General features: G+C 41.9%; 1 protein-coding gene across 7 annotated transcripts in view; it reads left to right on the forward strand.

The window, feature by feature from the left end:
• Positions 1–13,219, forward strand: part of ENOX1 (ecto-NOX disulfide-thiol exchanger 1) — a 604,918-nt gene that overhangs the window by 375,105 nt on the left and 216,594 nt on the right. The window lies entirely within an intron of this gene.

Genomic DNA, 13,219 nt, shown 5'->3' on the forward strand with positions numbered 1-13,219 from the left:
CTAGCTTATTATTCTGGTGTCCTGTGAACCAACAATGAATCAAGCCAAAATACTGATGGAAGAAACCCAGAGAGACCAGAATGTGGACTTTTCAGGGGGGGAGTAGTTGGTGTGAAGATGCGCTCACAAAATTGTCATTGGTGGAGGTTTTGCTTCTGTTTTGTAATCCAAAGAATTCCTCTATGAGAACCTATCTAAAGGGATCTGGATTTTAACTATCAAAATGTCTCACCGTGTTGCCAGTAATGCTTCGTTTCTTTCAGTTCCTCCAAGAGGCATTATGCGTTAGCGCCTCACATAACTCGTGAGATGAGGAGTGAAGGCATACAGTGGAGAAGCTCAGGGAACCGGCCCGGGGCGAACTTGTGATGAGAGCTCTCTTGTGACGTACAAATTGTGCTGTCAAACTGCTGTGCACATTTTTACAGGAGAGGCACAGAGGGGGTCCCCAGACCAGCTCTCAGGGTTTAAGGCTATCTTCACTGGGAACGAAAAAGTGACTGCCACAATGGTACTGATCCCCTGATAAGCACGCAGTGGGGGTTGGGCTCAAGTGTACGTCACACAGTAACGCAGACCCTTGTGCTTCCAGCCCCTCCAGTCGCCAGTCCCCTGGGAGAGGAATTAGAAGTTGGGATTTCTGGTTCACTCAGCTCCCAGCTTTACCCGGCCCCGAGGTACCCCCATTTCCTACTTCCTGTAGCCCTCCTTCATGGTGGAAGGCAGAAAGCAGGCTTGAACTCCGGGCCAGCCTGGTTGCCAGCTGCCAATGGAATGAGGTAGCTTGTGAGGTAAGAGAGGTAGGATGGGAAGGGGTGCTAGCACAAAACGGGTGAGGAAAAGGAAAAGAGGAGTAGTCACCTGACTCTGCCTCCCAGCCATCCCACTCATACGGCCCTGACCAGCCTTTCCATCTCGCCCCCTTTATCTCTCACTATCGTAGTTCGTTAGGTGGCAGAAATATGGTGGGAGTGTTGGTAAACTGGAGATTCCAACAGAAGTTGTCTACACAGGGATAGCAGTTCTAGGCAAGCCTCAATGGCGATGATACTTACACCAAGCTCTCAGCTCAGACCACAGATCAACCCTCATTATATGTATTTGGACAAAATTAAGCCCAGTGTGGGGCTAAAGCATCTGTGAGGTTGTCTGATAAAACCTAACCCATTAAAACCCTCAGAGTGTCGATCAGCCCTAGGTAGACGTCTTATACATATGTTCCCCACCTCTGTTTCTCTAGATGCACAATGAATATTCTAAAAAAAAATGTGCTTCTCCATAAAGCCCGGGTCTTCAGATGTGTCCCAGCAGACGTTTCTGCTGATTTGCTCAGATTCTTTCCCCTGTCTATCTACTTTTATAACTGAAGTAGAAGGGTTGGGATGGCTGAATGGGGGTGGGGTGAGGGCCGTGCAAAGACACAACAAGGCTTGCATGTCCTGATGACCGAGGGATACTCAGACCCTGCCTCTACTTCACCGTGACAGGCTGTCTCCTGGCACCGTGCCAGTGCTAGCATTTTTCCCTCCCAGCATCTCTGGCTTCATGTTTGCCTACTGCTCCAGCAACTCCTGGTTTCAGCCTACTTGTCTTTCTCTTTGTTGGGCAGTGGGGGAAGGAGGAGAATGGTGGGCGGGGGAAGCAAAGAATCTTAGTGATTCTTCTTTCCTTCCTTCAAGACTAACAATACATTATTAAGTAGTTATATCCGGAATCCAGTTGTTGTTGTTTTCTTATGATAGGCAGGCTCTGAAGAGTATCTAGTTTGCCACACTGCAGCAAGCTCAAGTTTGCTAATTTTTTTTTTTCAGTTGAACTATAGTGGGCTTATTATGGTAGTTTCAGGTGTACAACATAGTCAGTATTTTTGTTATGGAGTATGTTATACTCCATATAAAGTAATTATAAAATATTGGCTCTATTCCCTGTACTGGTATTGTATCTTATTTATTTTATACCTAGCAGTTTGTACTCTTAATCCCCTTCCCTCTCCCCACTGCTAACCACTAATTTGTTCTCTACATCTGTGACTCTGTTTCTGTTTTGTTGTATTTGTTCATCTGCTAGCGCTTCTTACTTTGCAAACTTTTTGGAGACGGGGTCTGTGTCTTGCTCACCACTATATCCCTAATCTCAAGCACAGTGACCCACATACAGTAAGCATGTCATAAAGATCTACTGAGTGAATGCATCCCTGGGGGACGAACTAACCCTTTACCCCAGACTCCTCCAGTCAAACCAAGAGGGACCTCCTAGTCTGGCTCTTTGTTGGAGAAAAGTTCCCCAAATCTACAACAATAGAGGTCCAGGCTAAGATAAACTAAAGCCTGGGCTCTGCCAGTCGTTAGCTTTGTGACCTGGGGTAAATGGGCCGGTCTTAATTTTCTGAAACTTAGCTTTTCTTCTTTTGCAAAAAAGTGCTAATAACATCTGTCACATAGGTTGTTGTGAGTTTTCATGAAATCCAAGATGTGGGACTGTTATATAGTAAGCTGTTTTCCCACTGGGTGCCTCTGGGGGAGGGCTGAGGGAATGATTCTCCTTTCACTTTATAGACTTCAGCTTTTTTCTTTTTTCTTTTTTTAACTCATTCCAAGCATTAGTATTAGTAAAAATGCCTTTAAAATAAAAATGTCCTTATAAGAATATTAGTTTCCATCTACCTGACGTATTGGGATGTTTATTCTCAGATTGAAAGGAACTGCGTCACTGCATTTCCATGCAAATCTCACTACTCAAAAAAAGGGCAGTTGAATTAGCTGGTAAATAGGAAGGGTAGCAAGTGTTTGGGGAGCGTGTTTGAATGAAGATGGTGTCTCCTATTAAATAAGGGTTTAGTATTAGGAGATTTTGCTGTGGGAAGTCTGGAAACAATGCTATACTTAGTTTTCATGTTGATTCTGTATCTCACGGTTTTATCTACCCTATTTTTAGCTTATTAATAATTAATAAAACTCTTTGTGTTGTAGAGATTGTGTCAGATTGATGTGCTGGATAAGCTCATGAACACATGTCTGCTTCATCGTGCAAGTAATAAAATCATTATCGTGATTGCATTAATGGGCCAGGGCCTGGTGAATATCGGTAGGTGGCAGCCACGTGGTTCTCAAGTGCCGTCACCTCATACCCTGCACTGCTTAACCACCACTAGTTGCTGCTTATTTTCTTAGTCATCATTTTACAGTAAACATTGTCTCATGATAAACCATAAAATTTAGAAATGAACAAGAACGTCAGAGTTCTTGAAGAGCACGTGATCTTTTTCATTAAGGCTAGAAAGGGGAAAACGTGATAATGCTATAGTGGGAATTCTTTTAAAATATCTGTTTAGGTTGGGTTTAAGCCATCTAGCTGTGAAAATAATAAACCATGGTAGCAATAGCAATATGCTGTAATTCCCACGGAGCCCATTCAGCATAATTTCTTTTTTTATATACATAATAAAACCATAAATAAATGTGATTACTCTCAGCTCACATGAAATTGCTTTCAGCACCAGATGTTTTTCTCTCATACCTGTCTCCTTTAGGGTCAGTTTTTGCTTGCCCCCCGCCATCACCACCGGTAATATGTGAGTCATCTGTGAATAAATAACTGGGGGTGGCATTGGATCTTGAACTTGAGTTTGGCGAGTTTGAGGGGAGACGGATCTTTGTCTGTCTCACACGCAATAGGCAGGAAGGGGCCAGATGGTGCCTCAAAACAGCCACTTAAAACTTCTTAGACTCCAGGCGCCAGCAGCTTTCTTCTGGAGGCCTCACCCCACATCGTATCAAACATACGAAATGCACTCACGTGTGACATTCAATATAATTTTGTCTATAGGACTTTTGGACAGGATTTTTCTTTTTTGGTGGGGGGGGGGCCGTGCTGAGCAGCATGTGGGATCTTAGTTCCCCGACCAGGGATCGAACCTGCACCCCCTGCAGTGGAAGCGTGGATTCTTAACCGCTGGACCGCCAGGGAAGTCCCGGACAGGGTTTCTATAATTCTGCCTTCGAAATTATTTTCCTACAAGTTGCTCATTTCATTTACAGCCAGCTCTGACTTCTCCATAACCGTGCGGGCTCAGAGACTTTTTCCAGTGCGACACAGCCCCACTTACAAATGATTTCTAACTCAAACGATGTCTGTATGGATATTAACTTTGCTAATTAGAGAAGTTGTCAGAGTACAAGATGCATAGGTATTTCATTAAATAACCATTTGCTTTTGATCGTGCGCATTTCACTGCAGGTTGACACAAACCATTTTCAGTTCTCCAGCATTATCGTAGACCTCGGTGCCTTTAGTGCCTTGTTGGTAACACAGCCGTAGTTAGAAAAATAGGTGACTTTCCCAGGGCCGGATGGGTTCTTAATGTGGAAGATAGGAGTAGAGAAAGAGATTCCATTTGAGGAGCTTAGTCCTTCAAATGCCACCCCCTTGTGCAGAGGAAGGGTTTCTATTAAGACATGCTTAAGGGGCAAATAGCACTGAGTGTCAGAGAGTATGAGTGTTCGTGGGAGAAGGTGGGGTAGAGTAGCACATTTACACCTTTCTATGGGAGGAGAGAGAGAGAAAGAGAAAGAGGTGGGGGGAGCGAAAGGGGAGGGGAGGGAGGAGGGAAGGAAGGGAAGGAGTTACGGTTATAGCAGCAGTGTTTTGCAGTGACCTTCAGCCTTGTCTTCAGTGCTGGAAGCTTCCCATCAGCGTTTATCCCACCCCCTCTTTTTGACTCTTGCCAGACACAGCCAGTATCAACTAAAGTTTGCCCCATTTCCTCAGGATGCTCCCTGCCAGCCTAGAATTTTCCAATTGGATATCTTGCTGCACATGCATTACTCGTGCCCTAGTAGCCCTCCCCCAACTAGCCCAACGCCATGTCACCATCTCTGACTCCCTGAAGAGGAAAAAGGACCGACCATCCCAGGGAACCCAAGGCCCCCACTATCCTGCCTGCTGGTTACAGAGCATCAGCAAGGGCTGTGCGTGCTCATTTCGAGAAGAAAAAACAAGGTCTCCAGCCCCCGGTAACACACTAGAGGTGAGGTGTCCTGCTCAGGGGGCGATCAGCTGCTGCGGGGCTAATGCTTTATTCATTGTGTTGCAATGGCATCATTAAGAGCACATTAGTTTAAAGAGTAACTAATATGTTCTTGGTGAGAAACATTAAACAGGATGAGCAACCAGCTCAGGCCGGTCATGGTCTGATCCAGGTTTTATTGCAGGTAGATTTCCATAGATTAAAGAGCTCTAATCAGGGCTTTTTGGAAAACAGATAACTCATTTACTAGAGTTTGCAGCCATTTAAGGGTCAGTTTTCCACCCACTACAATTAAAATGTTCCACTTTGTAGCTTAATATGTTTTCCGTGGTTGGGTCAAGGTGTAAAATGAGTGTGTAATGAAAAAAAAATGAATACAAAACAGCACAAATTATAGAGTTAAATATACTCTGCTTTCCCTTACATAAGAAGATAATAATGTTCACAGAAAGCACTTTCTGTACATAAGTGTGGCTGAAAAGACCAGTATGTGAAGGATATGCCTTAACACACTATGCATTAATTTAAAAATCTTCTTGGATTTGTGGCGCTCTCCATGGTTTATAGAGGTTACCTCTCCTGACGGCTGTGTCTTTGAAGCCAGAAATCCACCTGAGGTCTGTTTCGGAGGCGTTACCCCCTTTCTCAAAAGGACTCTTCCTCTGGTCTCTCTGCTGCTCTCTATCGGCAGCCTGTAGTTTTACCATTTCAAGTGAAGCTTTTTTGTAGTTCCAGCTTTCTGTTTACGTTGTCTATTCTGTAGAACTTTTTGAATGGGAAGGGAAGAGAACAGAGAGGGTGCCAGCAGGAAAAAACTCGTTTGAGTGGAAGCAAGGATTCTCTGATACGTCCTTATGTATTTTAATAAACTTGTCTGTGACTTACTTATTTGGCGGTTATGCCTCAGTGTCCCTATTCAGGGTCTCGAAGAGCCCCAAGGCCTACACGTGACTGTAGAAGTAGGATTGAAAGACGGAGCTCAGCTATCTTGTTTTCTAGGTAAGAACTTTGCTGCAGGGAGACTTCTTGAACTGTTAAGGCTATTTTGAAACAGTTGCCTGTCAGAAACATTTTGGGGACTTTTGTATCTGGGAGAAGTTAGAAGTGATGAACTCTCAGGTTGGAATCTTGATGTTCTGTGAGCTTGGGTGTGTTTGTCCTGATTGATAGGTATCCATTAATGAGGGGAATTAGTTGACCCATGTCATGTTTCATAAACAGTCTTCAAGTATAATATTGCCCTTCTCAGAAAATCTGAAATATACTAAGTATGGAAGGTGTCTCTACAAAGACTTTGAAATGACATATTTTTATCATAGTAGCTTCCAGTCCTATTTTCTTTTCTTTTCTGTTTTTAATGGAAAGAGAAGTACTTTACTCCTATGGTCTCAAGCTTTCTCTTTTATTATATTCTTCAATTTAGAAATATAAAGTATAATTTTTTTAAAAAAGCAAAGAGTTCCTGAAAACAAAATAATTTTACCTCTGTCATTTCTCTACACTTACGTATGTAATGCCGAATAGTATTTTTCTTTGTATCAAAAGATAATTGGCGGGCTTCCCTGGTGGCGCAGTGGTTGAGAGTCCGCCTGCCGATGCAGGGGACACGGGTTCATGCTGCGGAGAGGCTGGGCCCGTGAGCCATGGCCGCTGAGCCTGCGCGTTGGGAGCCTATGCTCCGCAATGGGAGAGGCCACAACAGTGAGAGGCTGGCGTACTGCAACAACAACAACAACAAAAAACCAGATAATTGGCTTTATCTGCTATCCTGCCATGCTGGTTGAGTTATCCCTTTGGCAAAGTTGGTTATTTTGTTTGAATGCATCATTACAGAGGGAGGCCTTCTGTTTCTCTCATATTCATTCTCTCTTTTTCTCTTTCAACACTGAGTTCTTCGAAGACAGATATGTCATGGGCAAAACTTTATCATCCATTCAGTAACCGTTTCCTCCCTAAGCTGGAAGGATGACGATCTGTAGTTTAAAATTGGCTACTAGACAAAGTAGAAAAATGGAGGATGTAATCACAGACCCGTAATGGCATTTTGTGTTTGAGAAATGGCCAGACCTGCTTTTTATCCTCTGTGGTGCATGCCACATTGAAACTTCTCCTTTCTTCCCCTGATTTCACTTCTTTAGCACTACAGGTATATGCCTTTGTTACACTAATGCAGCACTTAATGGACCAGGCGATGCCGTTATTTATAGATTTCAGCTTCTCCAAGGAGCAGCTGGGAAGAAGTCTCACAAAAGGAGAACATCGCTGTAACCTGCTTATGACCCTACATTGGTTACCAGGGAGGTGTGGAATCTTAGATCTTGGAGAAGGACTTGTTAAGTACACCAAGAGCTTATCTGGAAAATTCTCACACTTTTAAAAAGTTGTCTCTGATCCTTGTCTGTGTTCTAGTTTCCAGCAGCAATTTTCCCTTTTGTGTTCTTTTGCTTTCAGACCTCCAACCTTTGAGACTGGACCCTGGAACTGAATTTTGTCTTTTTGTTCCATTATTACTTCCTTCTTTCCCTTTCTTATTTTCCTTTTTACTTTCTTTTCTTCCTTCTATGCCTGAATTTATTTGAAAAACATACGTGTGTGTGTGCGTGCGTGTGTGTGTGCGTGCGTGTGTGTGTATATAAAATTGTATATATGGAATTTATATGATGATTTAAATACATTTTAAATTTATAAATACATTATAATTTTATATGTATACTGCGCATCTGGCATATTCTAGGTACTATGCTTGCTCCCTGCAGGGATGCAAAACTGGCTAGTTTCCATGATCATTCTAAGCATGTTGTTTATTAGGGACATAGACATAAACAACTAATTAGGATATGAAGTTACAAGTGCTGGTATAGAGAAAGGTTCAGAGCACTGTGGGAACACAGAGGAGGGAATACATACCTCCTTTGTCTTCTTGCCTTAAAGGGCAAACTAAAAACTACTTGGAACAGGAATGGCATTTTTCTCCTCTGGTGCACTGTGCTGTGAGGTGTGTCACATCATGACCCCTCTGAAAAGAGTTCAGTGGTTTTATAAACATGTGAATAAGATATTAAAGAAGGTCATAGGTCAGGTATTAAAGAAGACCTTTTGATTTCATGGCTTTGATAGAAAGTACTGCAGGGTCCATCACTGCCTGAATCTATCTTAACCCAGTTCCATCCTCTGCCCATACTGTTTCCAAGAGGTGACTTTTCTGTCCATTTCCGAGTAGGATCTTTCTAGCTTTATTTGATATAATATTCCTACCTTGCAATTTTCTTCATCAGAAATTCCCCCACAAAATCTAATTCCTCATAAACTTTAATATAATTTAAATCTCTTCTTCAAAGTCTTAATCCTTTTATTTCACACTAATCAGGAGACATCAATCATTAATAACCAACATCCTGTATATTTAGCAGACGTGAAAACTTCATCATGCGTTATCACGTAGTACCTTAGGTAGTCTCTGCTATCAGCTGCCTCCTTATAACCCTCTTCAAGCTCTCTCCTCTAAAGGGTACCCACCATCCAAAAACTACTCCCATCTGAGAAGTAAGCAGCAACATAGCCTTTGCTGACATTTCTGTAGAGGGCCCAGGGGAAAGGTTTACATTGTATATTTCCCAGTGAAGCACCTCAATGTCCGCTTTAGTCATTTCTCTTCTCTGAAGTCCCCTTTTCTCATGAGTGGCTACCAAAGATCCCTTCTTTCTTTCCTGTCAAAGCACTTAGCCTTGGTGTCCTTTTTTTTCTCTCTCTTTTTTTAGCCACATTTTTTTAAAATAAATTTATTTATTTTTGGCTGCATTAGGTCTTTGTTGCTGTGCGCGGGCTTTCTCTAGTTGCAGCGAGTGGGGGCTACTCTTCGTTGCAGCGTGCGGGCTTCTCACTGCTGTGGTGGCTTCTCTTGTTGTGGAGCACGGGCTCTAGGCACGTGGGCTTCAGTAGTTGTGGCGTGCGGGCTTCAGTAGTTGTGGCGCGTGGGCTCAGCAGTTGTGGTGCGCGGGCTCTAGAGCGCAGGCTCAGTAGTTGTGGCGCACAGGCTTAGTTGCTCCGTGGCATGTGGGATCTTCCCGGACCAGGGCTCGAACCCGTGTCCCCTGCATTGACAGGCGGATTCTTAACCACTGCGCCACCAGGGAAGCCCCTTTTTTTACCACATTTTGCAGAGCAATTCTTCTCTGCCTCGAAACTTGCAGATTCCACCCATCTCCTAGATCAGTGTAAGAGGACCCATTCTCCTTAGAAGCCTGTTTAGTAATCCTCTACCATAATTTAAGCATGTCTTTGTGATCCTTTTGTGTTTGAAGAGATAATAGTGAGAATTTTTGTAAAACTGATGAAAGACATTAGGCTCTTCTGGGGTTGTTCCTCAGTGGGAGAATTAGTCTGAATTACTTCACTTACCATTATAGGAAGCAGAAATGTCTCCCTTATTCCTAAACGGTTGCTTAAAAATCATGGGGTTAAAACGTAAGTAATATCTATTTAACAATACTCTATATTGTTTTAAACTATGAGCATTTCCATAACCTCAAGAGAACATCCTACTGATTACATGGAGATCAAAGTGAGATATTTTCTTAGTAATAGAAGCAGAAAGTAGAACTTTGGATGAGAATGCATTTTTCTTTTTACTAGAATATAAAACATAATAATGCTAGTGAATACTTCCTGTAAAGTAAGAGAGTTTCAGATGTCATATGAAATGTTTCCTTTGGAATGAACTCTCAACAAGACGTTAATAAATCAGATTTTCTCACTATAATTATTCTTCTGTTGAAGTAGGTATAAACCTAAGGACTTGAGTCAAACAAAATCATCCTTTTAAATTAACGAAAGAAAAATTTTCAAGACTTAACTCATCTCCACCCCCTTTTAATAGGAATCTGTGTTTTGTGGACAGTTACAGATGGATTTTATTACTCACGGTGTGTGTGTGTGTGTGTGCGTGTGCGTGTGTGTGTGTGTGTGTGTGTGTGTCTGTCCTTGTGTTCCTTGGGACCTTAGACAGGTAGAATGAGTTGTGTTTCTTAGAGCAGGAGAAGCCTGTGTCATTTTTTTAGGCCAAATAATATTTTCTTAGGCTTGGTGAGTTTCAAAAACTATTTGCCCCATTGATACAGCTCAATGAAATTCTGAGCATAAATATGTCTTGTTGAACAGTTATGAAATTGGGTCTGAGGTTTTGTACTTGAATGTACCTTAACAAAGAACAGGTTAGATGTCAGCTGAAACCTGGACAGAACTGTACTGTTATCCTTGGCATTTGTACATCTGATTGTACAAAAGCTTCACTGAAAGCTGTAAGTAGAAACTGCCGATTTCACAGTTCATCATGAATCTCTTGAAATCGTTTGCAGTTGCACAGGTAGGAAAAGAAAACCCTAGAGAGAAAAATGTATACATCTTTTAAATTACATTGTATTATTTTATAAAGGAACGGTGAAAAGGATGAAATATTCTGGTACAATTTAGATGTGACACAGAAAACTAGGGCAACACTTACTTTTAGAAATATCAAGTGTTACTCACTGTTTTAAAATTAATTACATAATTATCCAGTAGAACACAAAGATCCCAGGGTACCTTAATGGAAACACTACACTTTCAAATAAAATAATAATAATTAGCACCTACTATATTCCAAGTGTTTCATTAGCTGTAATTTTTAACTCCCCACATCTCTGTGTGTAAATAAACATTAAGAATATTAATCTTTTCTATAGTTTAGAAATAAGAAAACTAAGACAGAGACATTCATTGGAATGATGAATTAGGCATTATGGCCTTGAATCATTGAAAGAGGCAGGTACTCAGTAGGAACAATAGATGTTCGTAAAGTATAAAAATCACTCTTGTAACTATTCATAAATTACCAGGTAGTAATTAATTTAAAATATCACCTTTCTCCCAAACCAAATCACTTTAAAATTTTTGAAGAATTGAAAGGCATCCTTGGGCTTCCCTGGTGGCACAGTGGTTAAGAATCCGCCTGCCAATGCAGGGGACACGGGTTCGAGCCCTGATCCGGGAAGATCTCACATGCCGCGGAGCAGCTAAGCCCGTGTGCCACAACTACTGAGCCTGTGCTCTAAAGCCTGTGAGCCACAACTACTGAGCCCGCGTGCCACAGCTACTGAAGCCTGCGCACCTAGAGCCCGTGCTCCGCAACAAGAGAAGCCACTGCAGTAAGAAGCCTGCACACCGCAACGAAGAGCAGCCCCCGCTCGCCGCAGCTAGGGAGAAGCCCACACCCAGCAACGAAGACCCAAAGCAGCCAAAAATAAATAAATCTATTTTAAAAAGAATTGCAAGGCATGCTTGAGTCTATTGGAAATGCCTAAGACATGACAGAACTTCCTTTAGAGTCACCCTTCTAGGTACATGGCAGCCACATGAAGTTGTATGTCATTCAAACCGTTGGATAGGGACATTGAAGAGATGTCATACATAGAATGTCACCCTCTCATTAGGGGATAAATTCAGGTTTACAAACCACAGCTTGCCAAGGAAGCAATACTTTTTGCTTTTTTGCTTTTGTGATGAAACAGTAGCAGTTTTGTTACTATTCCCGGTGAAACAGTATCAGTCTTAAAATGGAGATGGAAAGCGTGGGTAGAAGCTAAGGGCCACCAGGACACTCGATTCCCCTTAGTAATACCACAGTCACTAAAGTGAAAACTAACACTGGAACAGGTATAAAGCCAAGAAGAGCTACCACCACCCCTAAAATACTGTAGTGAGAAAGGCAAAGTGAAACATGGCCAGTCAGGCACAAGTCATAAAGCCTACAAAGTAAAGGGATATTCTCTGATACAGTGTTCCAGAACTGCAGACTCATTGGACAGAAAAAAAAAGTTGTCATTAATGCCAGTTTGGGGAGAGCTTGAGCTAGAAAAAGAACCAGCCAACTGAACTTCACTGGGGAGATCAGTAAGACAAATAGTGACTTTGCAGTGATCTCAAGCGCCTCTCCTCCTGGGCCATCTGAGCAAAAGCATGAACACATTGTAGCCTGACTTTGCTTTGGTCTTCTGAAATGGCCGGAGGTGGAGAGAGGAAAATGCTTTGAGGTTTCACCACAGAACTGTTGCTGGTCTGTGGCTAGCTAAAGGGCAGGCATTTTGGTTAGCTATGTATTGATGTTATTGGGTGTGTTTTATATGGTGAGAATCTCTTTGTCTGATGGCATCCACCGCCTGGGATAAATGATGCATATAATATATAAACACGTTCTGAGTTTATTTGGGTGGTAGAGTCTAATTGCGAGGTTTGAAACGTTTGTCCTGAGTACACTTTGCTCCCAAAGTTGAAATCATTCACTACTTCTTGATGAAGGTGTTTTATCTTCCTGATAGACTATTGGAAATAATTCCCCACCATCTCTCATTCCCCTGTGTCTGAGGGCTAGGGATTTGTGGAGACCATAGAAACGATTTGCTCAATATCCACCTATCCTTGAGATATTGAAACCTGAGCTTCCATTTGAATTAAACTTTTACTCACCTGGCAGTAAGGGTTTTTTGGTATGTTTTTTGGTTTTTTTGAGAATACAGTGTTCAAAAGGATAACTGATTCTTGCACCTAAGAATCAAAGAAATAAAACAGCATTCCATAAAAGGGCCAAACGTCACACTAGATACACTGACAGACTATAACACTAATTCTAAAATATATATTAGCAGAAAGACAGTTGAAAAACATTTCTAAATTTGTGCCTAAATAAAGATAAGTACTTCGAATTCAGTTGTTCTACCAATCGACTTAAAATTCAAACTTCTCAGATCAGCCATCCAAGTGATGTGTTTTGTCTTCCAGTCTTGAACTGGTAAAAGTGCTTTTAAAATATGTACATAGGAATGCTATGTCTTTGCATTTTTAAGGATGGAGAGAAGGCATATAGCATTTTATAAATGGTACAACATAGAGGGACCCTTTGTAACTTTAAGTAATGTTTTGTTTTTTTGTCTTTTTCAGAAAGGTGCTTTGAAAAGTCTTAAAAATACATTTCTATATAAGCTGTGCAATTCTCAGGAAAATTCAGACCAAACAAATTGCGGCCAGTTAAATTTATCTTGTCATAGAACTAAGAAAACAAATGCTTTTCCTCTGCTGCCCCAGCACCCTCTGCGTCTTCTTCGACGGGTGGGCAGCACGCCATTCTTTCCTTTTGCCTTTCCTGACGATTGTAATTTGGGC

The sequence above is a fragment of the Globicephala melas genome, chromosome 18 (genome assembly GCF_963455315.2).
Source record: "Globicephala melas chromosome 18, mGloMel1.2, whole genome shotgun sequence".
Lineage (NCBI taxonomy): Eukaryota > Metazoa > Chordata > Mammalia > Artiodactyla > Delphinidae > Globicephala > Globicephala melas.